Source organism: Cynocephalus volans, chromosome 7, assembly GCF_027409185.1.
Source record: "Cynocephalus volans isolate mCynVol1 chromosome 7, mCynVol1.pri, whole genome shotgun sequence".
Taxonomy (NCBI): Eukaryota; Metazoa; Chordata; class Mammalia; order Dermoptera; family Cynocephalidae; genus Cynocephalus; species Cynocephalus volans.
In genome coordinates, this window is record NC_084466.1 from 162,234,451 (window position 1) to 162,252,659 (window position 18,209).

Genomic DNA, 18,209 nt, shown 5'->3' on the forward strand with positions numbered 1-18,209 from the left:
CTCTTCTCCAGACACCCCTGCTTGACTCCTCGCCACATGTGCCCTGGTCTGTCCCTGTGCTGGAAACACTAGGCTGACTGTTGTCAGAAGTCCTGTGTTCCCACCCTGACTTAGTTCCTGCTTTGCTTTGTCTTTGGTTTTGGACAAGCCACCTCTCCTGCTGGGGCTTGAGTGTCCTGAGATAGAACTAGAGGGTGTCAAAGGCCCCTTTCAGCTCTAAGAATGAAAGATTTCTAGGCACACTTGAAACATCAGGGACACAGGGATCTTGCCTGTCCTTTTCATACCTGGATCCCTGCAATTAAGAACAGTTCCAGTCCTGTAGTGTGTGGTTTGTGGTGAAGACGTGCACCGTTGTGAATCACAAGCTGGGAGAAGGGTAGTCTTTCCTTTCTCAGCCTCCATTTCTAGAGGTTTCCATGGCTGTCCTTTAAACAGAATCCAGATTCAGATGTTCAGTTCTGTAGCTGTGAGTGAAAACCAACAAAGATCCAAATTCTCTTTCCTTGGGAGTTTGAGGAGAGTTTGTCAATTTGCATCCCCCTAGGGTGTGAGAGGTTTTCCTTGAAAATCCATTCCTGTCCCCTGCCCCCCACTCTGGTCTGGGGAATGGAGCTGAGGGGGACAACCTCAGTCACTTTCCTGTGATTCTCCACACAGAAAAAACAGCACCAGGAAACTCTGGATCAACAGATTTCTTTGTTCGCTCATTCCATGTCTGATGGGTTTGGGGAAAGACTCAGATGGGGAGACTGCGGGCTTGTCTTGCCCACTCCCAACCTGGAAAAGGCTCAGCCCTGCACCCCACCCTCAGTCCCACAAGGTCCCTGAGAATCTGGCCTCACTGGTGGGCCTGTCCTCTGCCATTGTTGGCATTCTGGGGTCCTGTCCCTTGCTGCTGCATCTTTGCCTTCTTGGTAAGAGATGTTTCTTTCCTCTTCCTCCCGCAGGAGAGTAGGTGTCAGCACGTGAACTCCCTGCAGGAATAACTGCAGGTGAGTGGACTGTATGGCATCCCTCATGTCCCCTGGAGAACCTTCCTTTCCCTCTCTCAGCACCTGTTTGGCTTTTCTCCCAGAGGCTCAGATTCGGACCACCGACATCTTAATATCCGAAAAGGCATAGAGAGAGCCCTGGCTGACACTCACCATGGGGTCTGGCAGAAAGCAGGTGTGAATCTGGGCACCCTTCCTCCCTCAACCTGATGCCTTGGCAGGCCTTTGGGGGAGTCCTTTGGGCTCCATCCTGACCTCTGTCATTCCAGGGGAGTGTGAACATCTGGCGAGCTGCTTGTGCTCACTTGAGTGCAGATAAAAGAGCTGCAGTGGAGTCTGAACACTGTCTCTGCACAACAGAAGGAGGTGGAGAGGGTGAGTCCAGCCACCTGCCCTCACGCTTGCATCTCCACCCCCTGGGGGAAAAATGGCCTTAGAGAATTAGATAGACCCAGATGTTCATATCCCAGCTGTAAGTGATCTTAGCAGTCAACCTCTAATACTTTATTTCATCTACAAAATAGAGATAGTAATAGTAACTGCCTCCTATGGTGGTTGTGAGGATTCAGCGCATTGTTAGCATGGGGCCTGGTGACGCACTCAATACATTAGTCAAACGATGGTGATGACAGTCATAACAATGACAATATGACCAAATATCCCTGGGCCTCTGTCAGCCAGCTGCAAATCAAATCTCTCTCCCTGCCTCTTCCACCCTTACTGAGGTCTTAGTAAAACCAACTGAGAACATGGGCTTGGAAATGCTTGAAAAAGATGTCAAGTGTGATTCAGGGGAGGAAATGTCACTGCGGGATGACTGCTGTAGGTGTCGGTGTTAGTGTGTTCTGACTACATCTTCTCCCTGCCAATGATTTGCAGTCCTACCGTGACCTGAAGAAAGAGCGAGATGCTCTCCACTTGCATTTGGAGGACAATAAGCAGGGGGGGGGGATGGTGGATGGTGGGTCTGGGGGTCTCAGCGTGGTTGATGTGGGGGGAGGTGGGAGGTGGACAGGTGACCACAATGAGGAGGTCTCACAGGTTTGGACATGTGCAGAGCCAAGCTCTGGCCCCAGCTGTGCCGGTGACTCATGTGTGCCCTCAGGCAGTTCATGTCCACTCTCTGGACTGGCACTTGTGACTCTTGGTTCCTTGGTCCATCCCACACCATGGACCTTTGGTTGTGTGACAAAGTCAGTGCATCGATCACCAAAGTGGTCCTTTCTGTTCCTCGTTCTTTACATTCTCCTCCACCTCTGGCCACAGGAACAGCAATGAGGACAACAAGTGTCACCAGCCCCAACTGAAGAGGAAGCTTCAGGTCCTTGTGATGGGAGAAGGTGGCCTTGCAGCTCCAGATGAAGAAGCTCGAGACTTCCAAGCTCCTGCCACGACAGGTGAGCCGCTGCAGCACAGGCTTTTGGTTTTATAGGGGTGGGGTAGAGAGGGAGGTGACAGCCTGTCCGTTCTACAGCCGCTCCCTCCATGGCTCACCCCCTGTGCTCTGGGCAGGTGCGCACTTCAAGGCAGGAGCATGGCCTAGGTCAGGTCCAGGAGCCAGAGACCTGTTAGGCCTATGTAAGCAGGTGGACAGGTAAGCTGGGGCTGGTTTGTCCTGGGAGCAGGCAGGGAGAAGAGAAAGAGGTGTGCACCAGCAGACGGCAAGTCTGCTCACCTGAGCCTCAGTGTCCCCATCTGCAAAGAGGGGTGGGGTGCCCACTGTCAGCCACCCACAGTTGTCTTGAGCATAGGAATGTGAAGAACTCTATTTGAAAGTGGTTTGAATGATTGACCATCATCTGGGCATGAGGAATGATTAGACAGGAAGCCATGGGCTGGGGTGAGGCTGAATTAGTAGTTGTGGGTCAAGAAGAGGGTTTTGTCCAACTCCAGAGGCCAGAATCCCTCATAAACCATTTCCTTTCTCAGCTGAGCCTCCACCCCTGGGGCCTCCAGCAGGACCCAGCAAGGAAGAATGGGGGCTGCAGGTGGAGGCTGAGCAGTTGCAGAAGCAGCTGGAGAGCCTGACGGGTCAGCTATGGCTCAGGTAAAAGACAACGAGGATCTGAGCCACCTGAACCGGGAGCAGGAGGAGCAGCTGCTAGATCTGGAGCAGCTGCTGGGCTCTGAGACAAGCAGCACAGGCAGGTGCTGGAGGGCACGCAGTGCCACCATGCCACCACCAGCTGCATGTGTCCCAGGCCCATGAGCTCTAGGAGCAGCTGGCTGAGCTGTAGACTGGCTTCATCTGCCTGGTGTGCCACCCACCCTGCCGGCCTGCCTACACACTTGCCCCCTGGGCCTTTGTTTCCCCACCTGTAAACTGGGGTGCTGGAGACCTCACAGGAAATGGTACCTGGGAAGGAACCTGCGAGCCAGTGCCCTGTGCCCCCTTCCCTGTGCCGTGGGTCTCCAGTGGCATCAGGGGGCTGCTGATTGCTTCTCTCCATCCAGACCAATTAGAACATGGAGGTTACCAGTGCGCTGCAGTCAGGGCAGCATGAGAAGACAGAGCTGGCTCAGAAGTTGGGCCAGAAAAGAAAAAAATGAAAGTCAGAAAACAAACAAAAAAGACAAGAAGAAGGAGAGAACACCAAGATGAAGGAGAAAACACTCAAAAGAAGAACAAAACACCCATAAATGAAGAAAATACCCAACATAGGAAGAAAACACCCAGAATAAGGAGAAAACAACCCCCAAAAGGAAGAAAACTGCAAGCAGAAGAAAACACACCAAATAGGAAAACACCCCAAAGAGGAAATCACCCAAAAGAAGAAGAAAACACCTCAAAAATAAACACCCCAAAAGTAGAAAACACCCACAACAAGAAGAAAACACCCCAAACAGGAAAACCCCAACAAAAAGAAGAGAACCACAACATGAAGCAGAAATCACCCCAAAGGAATAAATCCCCAAAAGAAGACAACACCAACAAAAAGAATGCAAGAGAAGGAAGAAAAAATCCCCCCCAAATAAGCAAACCCCAACAAAAAGAAGGAAACTCCCATAAAAGAAGAAGAAGGAAAAAAAAAAAAAAAAAAAAAAAAAAAAAAACCCAAGTAGAACAAAAGCCTAACAAAGAGAAAACTCCAGTTCTGGCCCGTGGCTCACTCGGGAGAGTGTGGTGCTGACAACACCAGGTCAAGGGTGAAGATCCTCTTACCGGTCATCTTTTTAGAAAATAATTAAAAAAAAAAAAAAAAAGAAAACTCTTAACAGAAAGAGGAAAACCACCCATGAAAAGAAGAAAAGCCCCCACAAAAGAAAAATATACCCCCACGAAAACATGAAAACCCCTCAAAAAGCCCCAAAAGGAAACCCCCACAAAACAAAACCCCAACAAAAAGAAGAAAACCAAAAAAAGAGTGCCAAAAAAAGGAGAAAACAAAAAAAAAAGAAAAATACAAAAAACAAATTAAAAATAAAACCCCCAAAATACAACAAAGAAAAATAGAGAAAAAAAAAAAGGAAAGCAAACAAGAAAGAAAAATTACCGTAAAAGAGAAACCAAAAAAAAAAAAAAAAAAAAGAGAGAGAGAGAAGAAAGCAGCAGGGTGCCCTTACCAGTAGTCCAGTCTCAGGAGCCTGTAGGGGAAGACCCTTGCAATTGGTCCCTTGGGCAGGCCAGGTCAGCGGGCCCTACAGTGAGGGCAGGGCAGGGGTCCTTTAGTGCCAGGGCAGGCCAAGGAAGCACTTAGGGCAGGCCTGCCAAGCTGGGCAAGGCCAGGAGAGTCTCAGAGCCAGGGCAGCATGAAGACAGGCCAAGTGGTCCCTGGACAGACCAGTCAAGGGGGCACTTAGGGCATGTAGGGCTGCCCTTAGTGGCATGGTGACCCTTATGGCAGTAGTCCACTAGGGGAAGACCAGTAAAGAGGGGCCATGTGGCAGTCCAGACCAGTAGGTTCCTTGGACAGGCCAGATCAGGCTGGCCCTTAGTGGTACGAGTCCCTTGGCTGCATGCTTGGCCAGGGGAGCTCTCAGTGACAGGTGAGGGCACAGGGGCCCTAGGGTCAGGCCAGACTGTGGGAGCACTTAGTGGAAGGCAAGCCCTGGCAGGGGCGCTCGTAGCACCAGGCCAGGACAAAGGTGGCCCATAGTGCTGGGCCAGGACAGGCCAGAAGGGCCCTGGGGACAGCCCAGGACAGGCCAGGGTGGTCCTTGGCTCTGGGCCAGGCTGGGCCAGAAAGGCCTATAGTGCCAGTCCAGGGCAGGCCTTCAGGATCCTAAGGATAGGCCAGGCCAGGCCAGGGTGGGTCTGAGGCAGTGGGTCTCTGGTGCAGGCCTGGCTAGCCCCACCCTTAGTGGCAATGGGGCCACTAAAAGGCCTGGCCAGGGAAGCCCTTAGTGGCAGGCCAGGAAACGCCAGAGGTGCCCTTAGTGGCAGGACAGGTGAGGCCAGGGGCTCTCTTAGAGGAAGACCAGGCCAGGCCAAGGGGACCCTAGGGGGGCTCTTTCTTTCTTTTTCTTCCTTCCTCCCTCCTTCCTCTCTTCACTAACCTTCACTAACCTTCGCTAACCTTCGCTAACATTCGCTAACCTTCCCTTAACCTTCCCTAACCTTCCTTTAACTTTCACTAACCTTCCCTAACCTTCCCTTAATCTTCCCTTCCCCTCCCCTGTTTCCTTCATTCTTTCCTTCTTTATTTATTTAGGGGCCCTACATTTCTCTCTCTCTCTCTCTCTCTCTCTCTCTCACCTTCTCGCCCTAGGGGACAGCAGGCCAGGAGAGCCCTTACTGGAAGGCCAGGCTAGGCCAGGCCAGAACAGGGGGCTACTTAGAGGCAGGTCAGGCCAGACCAGGGAGGACTAGGGGGACTCTTTTCTTCCTTCCTGCCTGCCTTTTCTTTCTTTCTTTCCTTCCTTGCATCCTTCTTTATTTTTTTCTTTGGGGGCTCTTTCTTTGTTTCTTTCCTTCATTCCTTCTTTCCTTCCTTTCCTTCCTTCCTTCCTTCCTTCCTTCTTTCTTCGGGATCTGTTCTCTCTTTCTCTCTCTCTCTCTCTTTCCTTTGTTTCTGTCTCTCTCTCTTTCCTTTCTTTCATGTTTCCTTCTTCTAGCCCACCTTTGTCCCTCCTGGCCTGCCCTGCCACTAACAGGCAGGAGGCCCTGGCCTGACCTCCCCTTGGGCCCCCAAGAAAGAAAGAAAGACCCCCCCCCACCAGGGCACCCTCAGCCTGGCCTGCCTCTAAGAGACACCCTGGCCTCACTTGGCCTGTCCTGCTACTAATGGTGCCCCTGGACTTTCCTGGCCTGCCACTAACAGTCCCTGGCCAGGCCTGCTAAGGGCCCCACTGCTGCTATGGGTGAGCCTGACCAGGTGTAGAGAAGAGACCCACTGGTTGGGCCTGCCTCAGGTCTGTCCTGACCTGACCTGGCCTGCCTGAAAGAGACCCCCATGTCAGGCCATGCCAGTCCAGGGGGTCTCTTACACACAGGCAGGCGAGGCCAAGGAGGCTATAGTAGTAGGAGGCCCTTGGCAGCCTAGGAGCCAGAGCAGCCCTTAGTGGCAGGCGAGGGCACAGGAGCCCTAAGGTCAGGCCAGGCCATGGGAGCACTTCGTGGAAGGCAAGGCCTGGAAGGGGTGCCCATAGCACCAGGCCAGGACAGAGGTGGCTCATAGTGCCTGGCCAGGACAGGCCAGAAGGGCCCTGGGGACAATCCAGGACAGGCCAGCGTGGTCCTTGGATCTGGGCCAGGCTTGGCCAGAAAGGCCTATAGTGCCAGTCCAGGGCAGGCCTGCAGGATCCTAAGGATAGTCCCGGCCAGGCCAGGGTGGGTCTGAGGCAGTGGGTCTCTAGGGCAGGCCTGGCTAGGCCCACCCTTAGTGGCAATGGGGCCATTAAAAGGCCTGGCCAGGGAAGCCCTTAGTGGCAGGCCAGGAAACGCCAGAGGTGCCCTTAGTGGCAGGACAGGTGAGGCCAGGGGCTCTCTTAGAGGAAGACCAGGCCAGGCCAAGGGGACCCTAGGGGGGCTCTTTCTTTCTTTTTCTTCCTTCCTCCTTCCCTCCTCTCTTCACTAACCTTCACTAACCTTTGCTAACATTCGCTAACCTTCGCTAACCTTCCCTTAACTTTCACTAACCTTCTGTAACTTTCCCTTAACCCTCCCTTCACCTTTCTTTAACCTTCCCTTAACCCTCCCTTCCCCTCCTGTTTCCTTCCTTCTTTCCTTCTTTCTCTCACTTTCTTTCTTTCTTTCTCTCTGTCTCTGTCTCTGTCTCTGTCTCTCTTTCTCCCTCTCTCTCTCTTTCTCTCTCTCTTTCTTCTTTCTTTCTTTTCTTCCTTCCTTCCTTCCTTCGTTGGAGCCCTAGGGGACAGCAGGCCAGGAGAGCCCTTACTGGAAGGCCAGGCTAGGCCAGGCCAGAACAGGGGCCTACTTAGAGGCAGGTCAGTCCAGGCCAGGGGTGACTAGGGTGGCTCTTTTCATCCTTCCTGCCTGCCTTTTCTTTCTTTCTTTCCTTCCTTGCATCCTTCCTTCTTTATTTTTTTTGGGGGGGCTCTTTCTTTGTTTCTTTCCTTCATTCTTTCTTTCCTTCCTTTCCTTCCTTCTTTCCTTCCTTTCTTTGGGGTCTGTTTCTCTCTCTCTATCTCTCTTTCCTTTGTTTCCCTCTCTCTCTCTCTCTCTCTTTCCTTTCTTTCATGTTTCCTTCTTTCTTCTAGCCCTCCTATGTCCCTCCTGGCCTGCCCTGCCACTAACAGGCAGGAGGTCCTGTCCTGACCTCCCCTTGAGCCCCCAAGAAAGAAAGACCCCTCCACCAGGGCACCCTCAGCCTGGCCTGCCTCTAAGAGACACCCTGGCCTCACTTGGCCTGTCCTGCTACTAATGGTGCCCCTGGACTTTCCTGGCCTGCCACTAACGGTCCCTGGCCAGGCCTGCTAAGGGCCCCACTGCCGCTATGGGTGAGCCTGACCAGGTGTAGAGAAGAGACCCACTGGTTGGGCCTGCCTCAGGTCTGTCCTGACCTGACCTGGCCTGCCTGAAAGAGACCCCCATGTCAGGCCATGCCAGTCCAGGGGGTCTCTTACACACAGGCAGGCAAGGACAGGTGGGGCATAGCAGTAAGCAGGCCAAGGGGACCTTGGGCCAGGCCATTCAAAGAGGGCCCTTAGTGGGAGGGCAAGCCATGCCAGGTGATCTCTTAGAAGTAAGCCAAGGAGCTCTTAGCAGCAAGACAGGCCAAGGTGGCCCAGGGACAGGCCAGTCAAGTGGGGCACTTAGTGGCAGGGTGGCCCTTGTGGTGTGGTCTGCTAGGGGCAGACTAGTAAAGGGGAGCCATATGGCAGAATAACCTGTGGGTTCCTTGGGTGGGCCAGGCCATGCTGGCCCATAGCAGTAGGAGGCCCTTGGCAGCCTAGGGGCCAGGGAAGCCCTTAGTGGCAGGTGAGGGCACAGGGGCCCTCGGATCAGGTCAGGCCATGGGTGCCCTTAGTGGCAGATCAGGCCAGGACAGAAGTGGCCCAAAGTGCCAGGCCAGGACAGGCCAGCAGGTCCCTTGGACAGCCCAGGAGAGGTCAGGGGGTCCTTGGCTCTGAGCCAGGCTGGGTCAGGCCAGCAGTGTCCTAGTGACAGCCCAGGCCAGGCTAGAAAATCTCTGGGAGAAGGCCAGGAAGGGCCAGGGTTTCCCTAGGAGCAGGCCATGCCAGGTTAGGGGGCACTTGGGATAGGCCTGCTTGGCCAGGGAGCCATAATGGCAGGCCAGCCCACCCTATAGGGTCCCTAGAGGTAGGTCAGGGCAGTGGACCCTAGGGACAGGCAAGGCCACTGGGCCTCTTAATGCTAGGCCAGGCCAGCGAGGCCCTTAGCAGAAGGGGGTCTGTTAACAGCAAGGGGCTCAGAATAGTAGACATGGCCATGGAGGCCCTTACTGCCAAGTATTCTGTTATAGCCACAGAAAATTGGTTCCAGGAGTGGGCTGTTGCTTGTAACAGACTCTTGAAAATGTGAAAATGGCTTCAGAACTGGGTGTTGAGAATTTGGTAGAGTTTGGAGGACTCAGAAGAAGACAAAAAGAGGAGGGAATATTTGGAATGTCTTAGAGACTGTTTAAATGATGGTGAGCAGAATGCTTATGGAAATATGGACGGTAAGGACCATTCGAAGGAGGTCTCTGATAGAAATAAGGAGTTTTTTGGAAACTGGGGCCAAGATCACCCTTGTTGTGAAGTGGCAAAGAACTTGGCGGCATTGTGTCCATGCCCTAGGACTGTGTGGAAGTTGGAACGTAAGAGCTGTGAACCAGAGTATTTGGTGGAAGACATTTCTAAGCAGCAAAGCATTAAGGGAGCTGCATGGCTACTTGTAAGAGCCTGCTCTGAGTCATGGCAGCAAAGGCGTGACATAAAGGCAGAACTTAAAAGGGAAGTGGAGTGTCATGATTTGGAAAATTTGCAGCCTGGCCATGTGGTAGAGAAGAAGAGAGAATTTTCAGAAGGAAAATTCAATGGTACGAAGAAGATTAACACAAAAGAATGGGATTATCAAGAGAAGGAGAAAAAGGCCCTGAAGGCATTGCAGAAGGCTATGGGGCCATCTCTTCCATTTCAGGCCCAAAGATCTAGGGAGAAAAAATTGTCTTGGGCAACTGGCTTGAGGAGCCCTCCAAGGGCTCACTGCTCAGGGCCACCTTGGGAAACTGCTTCTAGCACCAGCACCCTGGCTGCTTTCGCTGCTCCAGCTGTGGCTAAATTGGTCTCAGGTGTGGCTGGACCCACAGCTTTGGAAAATACAAGCCAGAAGCCTTGGTGGAGTTCACGTGGTGTTAGGTCTTCAGGCTCACAGAATGCCAGAGCTCAGAAGGCTTGGGAGCCTCCACCCAGATTTCAAAGGATGTATGGAAAAGTCTGGGGGCCCAGGGAGAGATCTGTCACTGGGACAGAGTCACTGCAGACAGCCTCTGCTAGAGCAATGCCAAGTGGAAACGTGGGGTCGGAGTTGCAGCAGAGAAACTCCATCAGCACCATGTCCAGTGGGGCCATGAGAGCAGGACTGCCATGGAGACCCCAGACCTGTGGAGCTACAGAGTGGTATGACAGCCTGGGATTGCTGAAGTGTGGCCTGCAACCAGGAAAGCCATAGGAGCAGAGCTTCCTGAGGACTTAGGGACCCAACCCCCACACCAGCGTGCAGAGGACATGGACTCAAGGTACATGATTCACTATCTTTGAGATTTAATGCCTGCCCTGCTGGATTTTAGACTTGATCAGAACCCAATACCCTTTCTTTTGGCCTATGTGTCCCTTTTGGAATGGGACTATGTACCCTATGTTTGTCCCACCATTGTATCATGGAAATAGATAAATTGTATTGATTTCACAGATGGGCCTTTGAACTTTGGACTCGAGCTGAAACAAGTTAAGACTGTGGGGATGAAATGACTGTATTTGCATGTGAAAAGGACATGAATTTGGGGGGGCCAGGGGCAGACCATGTCCAATTGTATTGATTAAAAATGGTGGTCAAGGGCCAGCTCGTGGCTCACTTGGGAGAGTGTGGTGCTGATAACACCAAGGCCGCGGGTTCGGATCCTATATAGGGATGGCTGGTTAGCTCGCTGGCTGAGCGTGGTGCTGACAACACCAAGTCAAAGTTAAGATCCCCTTACCGGTAATCTTTTAAAAAAGAAAAAAAAAAAATGGTGGTCAGATGTATGGTTCTGAGAGCTTTAAAAGAAGAGCACATGGGAATCTGTCTCTGCTTTCTCTGCTTCCTGCATCTTGCAATGTGAGACACCTGGGTCACTGTTGCCACCACCAGATGGACATTGTACTTCCTAGCCTCAGAAACTACAAGCAATAAATTTCATTTTACTTTATAAATTACCCAGTTCCAAGTATTCTGTTATAGCAACACAAAATGGACTAAAACAGGGGCCCTGAGGCAGGCCAGGCCAGTGGGTCTCTTGTGTAGGCCTGGACAGGCCTGCTCTTAGTGGCAGTGGGGTCCTTAGCAGCAGATCTGGCCAGGGCAGCCCATAGTGGTAGGCCAGGAAAGGCCAGGGGCACTCTTAGTGGGAGGGCAGGCCAGGCCAGGCCAGGCCAGGGGGTCTCTTAGAGGTAGGCCAGGACAGGCCAGGGGTCCCTCAGCACCAAACATGCCAAGGAAGCCTTAGGGCAGGCCATTCGAGGGGGCTCCTTAGTGGCAGGTCAGGCCGGTGGGGGTTCTTAGCAATGTTTTATCATTTATACTTGGCCAGAAATTTTTCTTTTTCATTAAGTATCAAACATATTTATGAAATGTCTATTTTAATAATTATCCTTATTTTTATAGTTTCTTCAGAATCTACATTTATGTTTTTTTCACTCCCACATTTGTGTATTTTTATTTGAGTCAAATTTATTTCATTAAAATAAACAGTGAAAGTGAATACATGGTTTTTGTTCGGTTTTTATTATTGAAATAAACAGCTTTCAGGTTTATTAGTCTGTCAATTCTGTCATTTTCCCCTCCCCTGATAATTTGATTTCGTTTTTTGTGTTTAGTACATCCATTCTCCTATGAACCTTGGGTTTGTTACTATTTTGTTACCTTCTTATGACGAAGAAGTAGTTTTAGAATATTGTGATATTTATTGTTTAATAATGACATGCAAGAGTGTGAATTTGCTTTAGAAAATAAATTTGACTTTATTTGCTTTGTTTTAGCAATTTAACTATGATGGACTTTAGTATGATTTTCTCCTCTTTTCTCTTTTGTTCCCAGTTGGGGTTTGCTGATCTACTTGGGGTTCTTTAATCTGTGGATTGATATATTATACTCAATTTGGAAAATTCGTGGCTTTTACATCTTCAGGGATGGCTTCTCTCTGCCCCCTTCTCTCTCCCCTCTCTGTCCCCCTCTGAGTCCAATTACACACATTCAGTTGTCATGAGGCTCGTCCATCTCTTCTTCTGTTTTCCTCAGGGCCGGCCCTTCAGGGATTTGGACGAACATTCTAGTAGGTCACTGGTCAAGCATGAACAACTGTGGCAAATCCACTTGTGACCTTTGGAGGTTTCAGCTCACTGCTTTAGCACCCACGTCCTGCAGCTTTCAAATGTGGCAAAAATCTTGGACCTATCAGCAGCCCTGTCCCTCTGGGGAAACATTATCTCCTAAGACTTTGATTCAGGCAGATTTGACTCTGACTTTTAGGACCGCTTGGCCTGGCTCCTCAATCCTCCATGTTCATCCCCGGAACACAGACAGTGTCCTGTGGAAAACACCGACCATGTCAGTGCTTCTTGAGTTCTGTGATCTCTCACGCCAGCACCAGCCCTGAGTGACCAACCAATACTTCCCCAGTTTCTCATTCCCCGACATGGGCCAAATGTGATCATCAGTCCCTGCTGAGAATTAGCAAAAACCCTGCCCTAGAGTCTCCCTCTATGAAATTCTAATTCATGTAATTATTGTTTCCACAACTCTATTATGCCCTCTTTTTTACACAGTACATGTTTTGCTCTTTTGTTCAATTAGACATCAGTCCTGAAGCTCCTTAATTTTTATAAAATTTAATATATATTTATGTAACCAGCCATAGCCTGGGTGGCTCATAAACAACATAAATTTATTGCTCACAGTTCTGGAGGCTGAAGTCCGAGATCAAGGCATTGGAGATTTGGTGTCTGGCAAGGACTCACTCTCTGCTTCACAGGCAGTGCCTTCTCGCTGTGTCCTCACATGGCCAACAGGGAAAATGGACTCCATCAGCCTCCTTTATATGGGCACTAATCCCACCATGAGGGCCCCACCCTCATGACCTGGTCACCTCCCAAAGGTCCCACCTCCTAAGACTATTACCTTGGGGATTAGGTTTCAACATATGAAGTTTTGGGGACAGAAACATTCAGATGGTAAGTGTTGTCCCTTGGAAGTGTTCCAGGACATGGGATGGGCTAGTGGGAGCTGTTTGGGGGCTGGGCTGTGGGATGCTGGCCCATCCCTCCTCCTGAGGCCTGGAGAGAGGGGCTTCTGTATTATTCTATGCTGCAGGGGCTGCTGTTGCCAGAGTGGACGCCTTGCTTGTCTGAAGGGTTTTGGGAGGTTCTGAAAGCCTGACCCTGTGACCTGGGTGCTGCTGGGGTCAGCCTTGGGCCCCCCTGAGAAGCCAACTCTTTTAGGGTGCAACTGGGTTTAGGTCAATGTTCACTGGGTGTTAGCCAATGCCAGCTCTGTCCCTGGTGCTGGCAATACCCAGGGGCAGAGGTGTGTGTGCTGGGCTAACAATGCTGTCCCCAGTGCCTGGATGGATGTCCACACAGCTTGAGCACACAGCCAGGGCCATAGAGTTGACATTGAGAAGACTTTGGAGGACCTCTTTAAGTAAAAGAACACAAAATGTTTTTTTTTTTTCAACTAAGTTCAAAATAAATTATAAGAGTGAGAAATCATAACACATTGCAAGGTTTAAAAAGCCATAGCAGAGGGAGGCCAGTAGGGCATCGTGGGGCTTGAGTCATGCTGGGAGAACCTGTGGGTACATGTGACTTACTTCACGTTAACTAAGTAGAAAGTAAAAGGCCCTCTCCTCCCTATCTGCCGGGTGGGCATGATGGCCACGGTGATGGTGGCGATGGTGGCAGCAGGTTCCTCAGCTGCTGGTCTGGTCTTGGAGCTGGGACTTCTTTCTACTGCTCTTCGAGACCCCAGCTCTGGGCCTCAGCCTGAGCTGGCAGCTGAGGCTTCTCATGCATGAAGGGCTGAGGCTGCAGGGTCCCCAGCAGATGCTGCTCGAACTCCTGGCCAGACTGATGCATCCGGACGTGTGGCCCCCACAGGCTGGGTCCCGGTTGAGGCCAGAAGAGGCAGCCCAGGAAGCCGACCTGCCATCCCAGCCTTCCCAGCCCCAAGCACTGGGATGGACTCGTGCATCACCCCTGAGGCAGGGGGGCCATCCTGGTGCAGACTACAGACTTCTTTGACCCCCTGGTAGAAGATCCTGACACAATGCGAAGCAGAGCTGTGCCAGTAAGCTGAGTGGCCTTTTGCCGTGGGCATTACTGATGTGACATGTGCTGATGGTGCTCAGTGTCAGCCGGGGTCTGAGTGATGAGGAGCAAGAAGAGGTAACACACTCATGGTCAAGGGCTCTTGAGATGCTGACAAGGAAGGAGGGACTGCAGTGGCTGGTGGGCAAGGTGGTCAACCCCTGGGCCATCATCAGCGGAGCTGCCATGTGGTGCATTGGCCACGTGAATTCATAATTCCTGACAGTGCTGTTGCTGGGGACGTGCTTCTGTTAACCAAGCCCTTAGGAACCCAGGTTGTGGTCAGTGTCCACCGATGGCAGATGGTCCTGGATGAAATGGAATAAGGTGGAGATGGTGGTCTCCAGGAAGAGGTGGAGTTGGCCTCTCAGGGAGGTCCCTATGCAGAGCTGCTGCTGGATGAATGCATGCATCAAATGCCCATGCCGCCACAGATGTCACAGGCTTTGGCATTCTAGGACACTCTCAGAACCTGGAGAAACAACAAAGAAACGAAGTGCTCCTTGTCATTAACGACTTGCTGATCCTTGCCAGGATGGCTGCCATCGGCAAGGCCAGGGCGGTTTGGACTTCTTGAAGGAACCTCAGCCGAAACCTCTGGGGATTACTGATTTTGTCTGCCAAGAGAACACGTGGCTCGTGTTTGTTCTGAAATCGAATCTTCCGAGTGTGGAGAGGGTCACCAAGCATGGGTTGTGGTCATTGTGGAAAGGAAGCCAGACAGCCTAGATCCTTGATAATCCTGGAGTCATCCAGATCCTACCACTAGGGCCACCACAACGGCTCTTGCTTCTGACAATCCAGCACCTCCTCTCAGCCTAGGTCGTGAGATGGAATAGCCAAAGTTGTTTGGACCTGAGAATCTTTGCACTCAACCATGAACGATTCTCAAGAGCTGACTTCAAGAAATTTTCAGAGAAGGCCACATGCATGGTGCTTCCAGCTGCCCTTTCTAGGTGGATTGAATCAGCCCATCAAATTCTGCCTCTGCACATTCCAAGGCCAGGGACTTTGGGGGGGTGTTTGCTCATCTCTTGGGTAGCAGTGGAGAAACCTGTTTCCTCCATCCAAAGCAAGATGAGGCTGTTACAGTATGAGGGATTTTTCTTTGCACTGGGTGATTCCTTTCTGCACAGGGAATGAGATTATTTGTTAAAATTACACACATACACAAAATGACAAAATGAAAACAACTTAGATCAGAAGCAAATGAGTTTGGACGAATTCCGTTGATAAATCTAAATTGTTAAGAGAGATCTTAGGTTGCAATGTCAAATTCTCTATTAGGTTTTTCTTTTTTTTTTTTTTGTCTTTTTCGTGACCGGCACTCAGCCAGTGAGCACACTGACCATTCCTATATAGGATCCGAACCCGCGGCGGGAGTGTCGCTGCGCTCCCAGTGCAGCACTCTCCCGAGTGCGCCACAGGGTCGGCCCCTTTATTAGATTTTTCTGAAGTACTGGCTCTTTCCTGCTATGGACAAGAATTGAGCAGTTTGTCCAATGACTGGGAAAGGAGCACCTGCCACCATCTGACGTGACTGGTACAAAGATAAATATCAGTGGCACAGAATAGAGGGCCCCATAGTTAAGGTCACCTGATTGGGGGCAAAGGTAATATTGCAGTACAGTGATATTGGGTCAATTAGATGTCCTTATTTAAAAAGGTAAAGTTTTACTTCTACCTCACTACATATACAAACACCAATTCTAAATGGATTGTAGATACAAATGTGAATGGTAAAACAATAAAACTTTTAAAAATAAGGCATAGGAAAATATCTTCATGGCTTGGAGAAGACAGAGATTTCTTAAACAAAACACAAATCACATAACCATAAAGGGAAAAAATAAGTGGTATTACACTAAAATAAAAATCTCTTGTAGATCAAATAGCATGTGTGAAAATGCAAACAATACAATCTCCTCAGATATAGAAATATTCTAAAAAGGACTTGTAGACAATATGTAAAAATATCAGACAGTAATGAAAAGGCAGGTAATTCAGTTTGAAAAGTGGACAAAAAGCTTGAACAGGCACTCTATAAAACATGATAGAACTTGGCCATTATTCTTATGAAGACGTGCTCACCTTCATTAGTTTTCAGAGAAAAGCACATTAAAACCATAGTGCAATACTGCTACCTATTCCCCAGAATGGCTAAAATGAAAAGGAGAGATACATGTTGGCATAGGTGTGCAGCAATGGGCATTTTATCCACTGCTGGTAAGAGCATAAATTAGTTTAACCATTTTGCAAATCTTTTGGGCAGTACCACAAAATCTGAACATATACACATCCCCTTACCAAGAAATTTCACTCCTAGTTATAAACCCAACATAAATTCTGCTCTGAAGACTGTACTCAGCATATATGCAGGTGTTTACAAAAAGACGTCTACATGAATTTTTATAGTAATAGCACAGTTCACAACAACATAGTGAATAAATAAGTTGGCGTATATGCATCACTAGAATATTCAGCAATGAGAAGGCACAATCTAAGGTGTGTTACGTAAAAATATAGGTGAATTTTTCAAACCTCATGTTGAACCAAAGAAGCCACAATGTATTAGGCATACTTTATGATCTATTTTAAAGATAAAATCCTAAGTTCATGAAAAAACCCCTGGATTTCTGTTAATGTTTGTTTTTTGACCTGGGTGGTGGTTATACAGGGATGTTCGCTTTGAAAATTCATCAGCATGTACAGTTATGATACATGTACTTTTATGTACACCATTAAAATATTTACATTAAAAGTTGATTGGAAGTTCTGTGCATTGTTGGATTTTCAACTCTGTTGTCTTGTATTTAAGGTGGTCTTTCAAGGACTCAACTATTTAATTGTTGAACCCCCAGTGTTCAGTGTTTTCTACTTTTTTCTCTTGCGACAGTTTTCTCAGTCACAATTCCTGCAGTCTTCTGCCTGGGGCAGTAACCCTGACAGCCAATATTTTCTTAGCTGAGATGGATAAGAAGTCTCGGGCTCTCAGTTTTCTGATCAAAGATATGCATGGTTTTATCAAATGTACAGTTGTCTGGTTCAAACTCCAAATAAACCTAAGGTCTTCTGCTGAGGGGGAGAGGGGCAGTCATATGGCAAATGGGTGGAGATGAGAAATGAGGATCAAACATTGTGCAGACTGCCACCCAATCCTCTTGTTTTCAACTCTACCTCACCCTTGCCTTCATTGATATCTAGTGCCCCTAATGTCTGAGAGTTTAGGATAAAATGTGGTTTGCTTCTTCCTGATGTCCTTACTTGCAGCTTGTTGCTCACTCCTCTGAAGTCTCCTGATTCAGTTCCAACTCACAAAATTTTCTTGGGAAATATTGCCCCAACTCTATTTGTCCAATTTTGCTTTCTAACAAATTATTTTGTCCATAAATGTCTACCTTTTATACACACTCATGTGTTTACTCTGTGTCCAGATGATGTTCAAGCACTTAAATATTAACTCATTTAACTCTCCTAACAACTTTATGATGGAGGTATCATTAGTTAAAGATTTTCTTTAGTAGCATCCTACACATTTAGATACAATTATTATAATTATTTTAATTATTATTCAATTCTAAGTATCTTTAATTCTCATAATCATAGTATTCTTTAAGCCATGAATTTAGAAGAGATTTTGAGTTTCTAAAATATATGCTTTTGTTTCTCTTTTAAAATAAGTGATCTTTCAAATCTGTTAATACTTTCCGTATCTGTAATAGTGTTGTAAGATAAGTTTCTATTCCTGAGAAAGGTGAATTAAAATACTCTGTTTATGGATTTTAAAATTTCTCCTTGAAATCTGGAAAGTTTTTATATGATTTGTTTTATACACTGTCACTAGACATAATTTATGATATACAACATTGTGGTTCATATTTTTTCACTATTTTATTTTCAATCTTTCCTTTTAAAAAATATCCAACTTAATTTAAAAAAATAGTTGAGCTTTGTTCATTTACCATTATTGGGAATTCTGATATATTTAAATAATATTTAACTTCTTATTTGTATTTTTTGTTTACTACACTTTACACTTTTATTTTGCTTCTGCTCCTCTCCCTGCCCTCCCCTCGTCCTGTCTTTTCTTAATGTACTAATTTTTTGTTCATTCTTTCCCCCGTGGTTGATTTAGGAGATTTTAACTGCTCTAACTCCTCCACTACTCTAGCTCCTCAGGATTGTGTATATATGTGTGTGTGTGTTTGGTCTAGTTTATTAATTTTATATCTTGTGAAACACTAGCTCTCA

General features: G+C 48.5%; 1 pseudogene; it reads left to right on the top strand.

The window, feature by feature from the left end:
• The window catches only part of LOC134381832 (selenide, water dikinase 2-like), a 29,632-nt pseudogene extending 14,852 nt beyond the window's left edge, over positions 1 to 14,780 (top strand).
• The last annotated feature ends 3,429 nt before the right edge of the window (positions 14,781 to 18,209 follow it).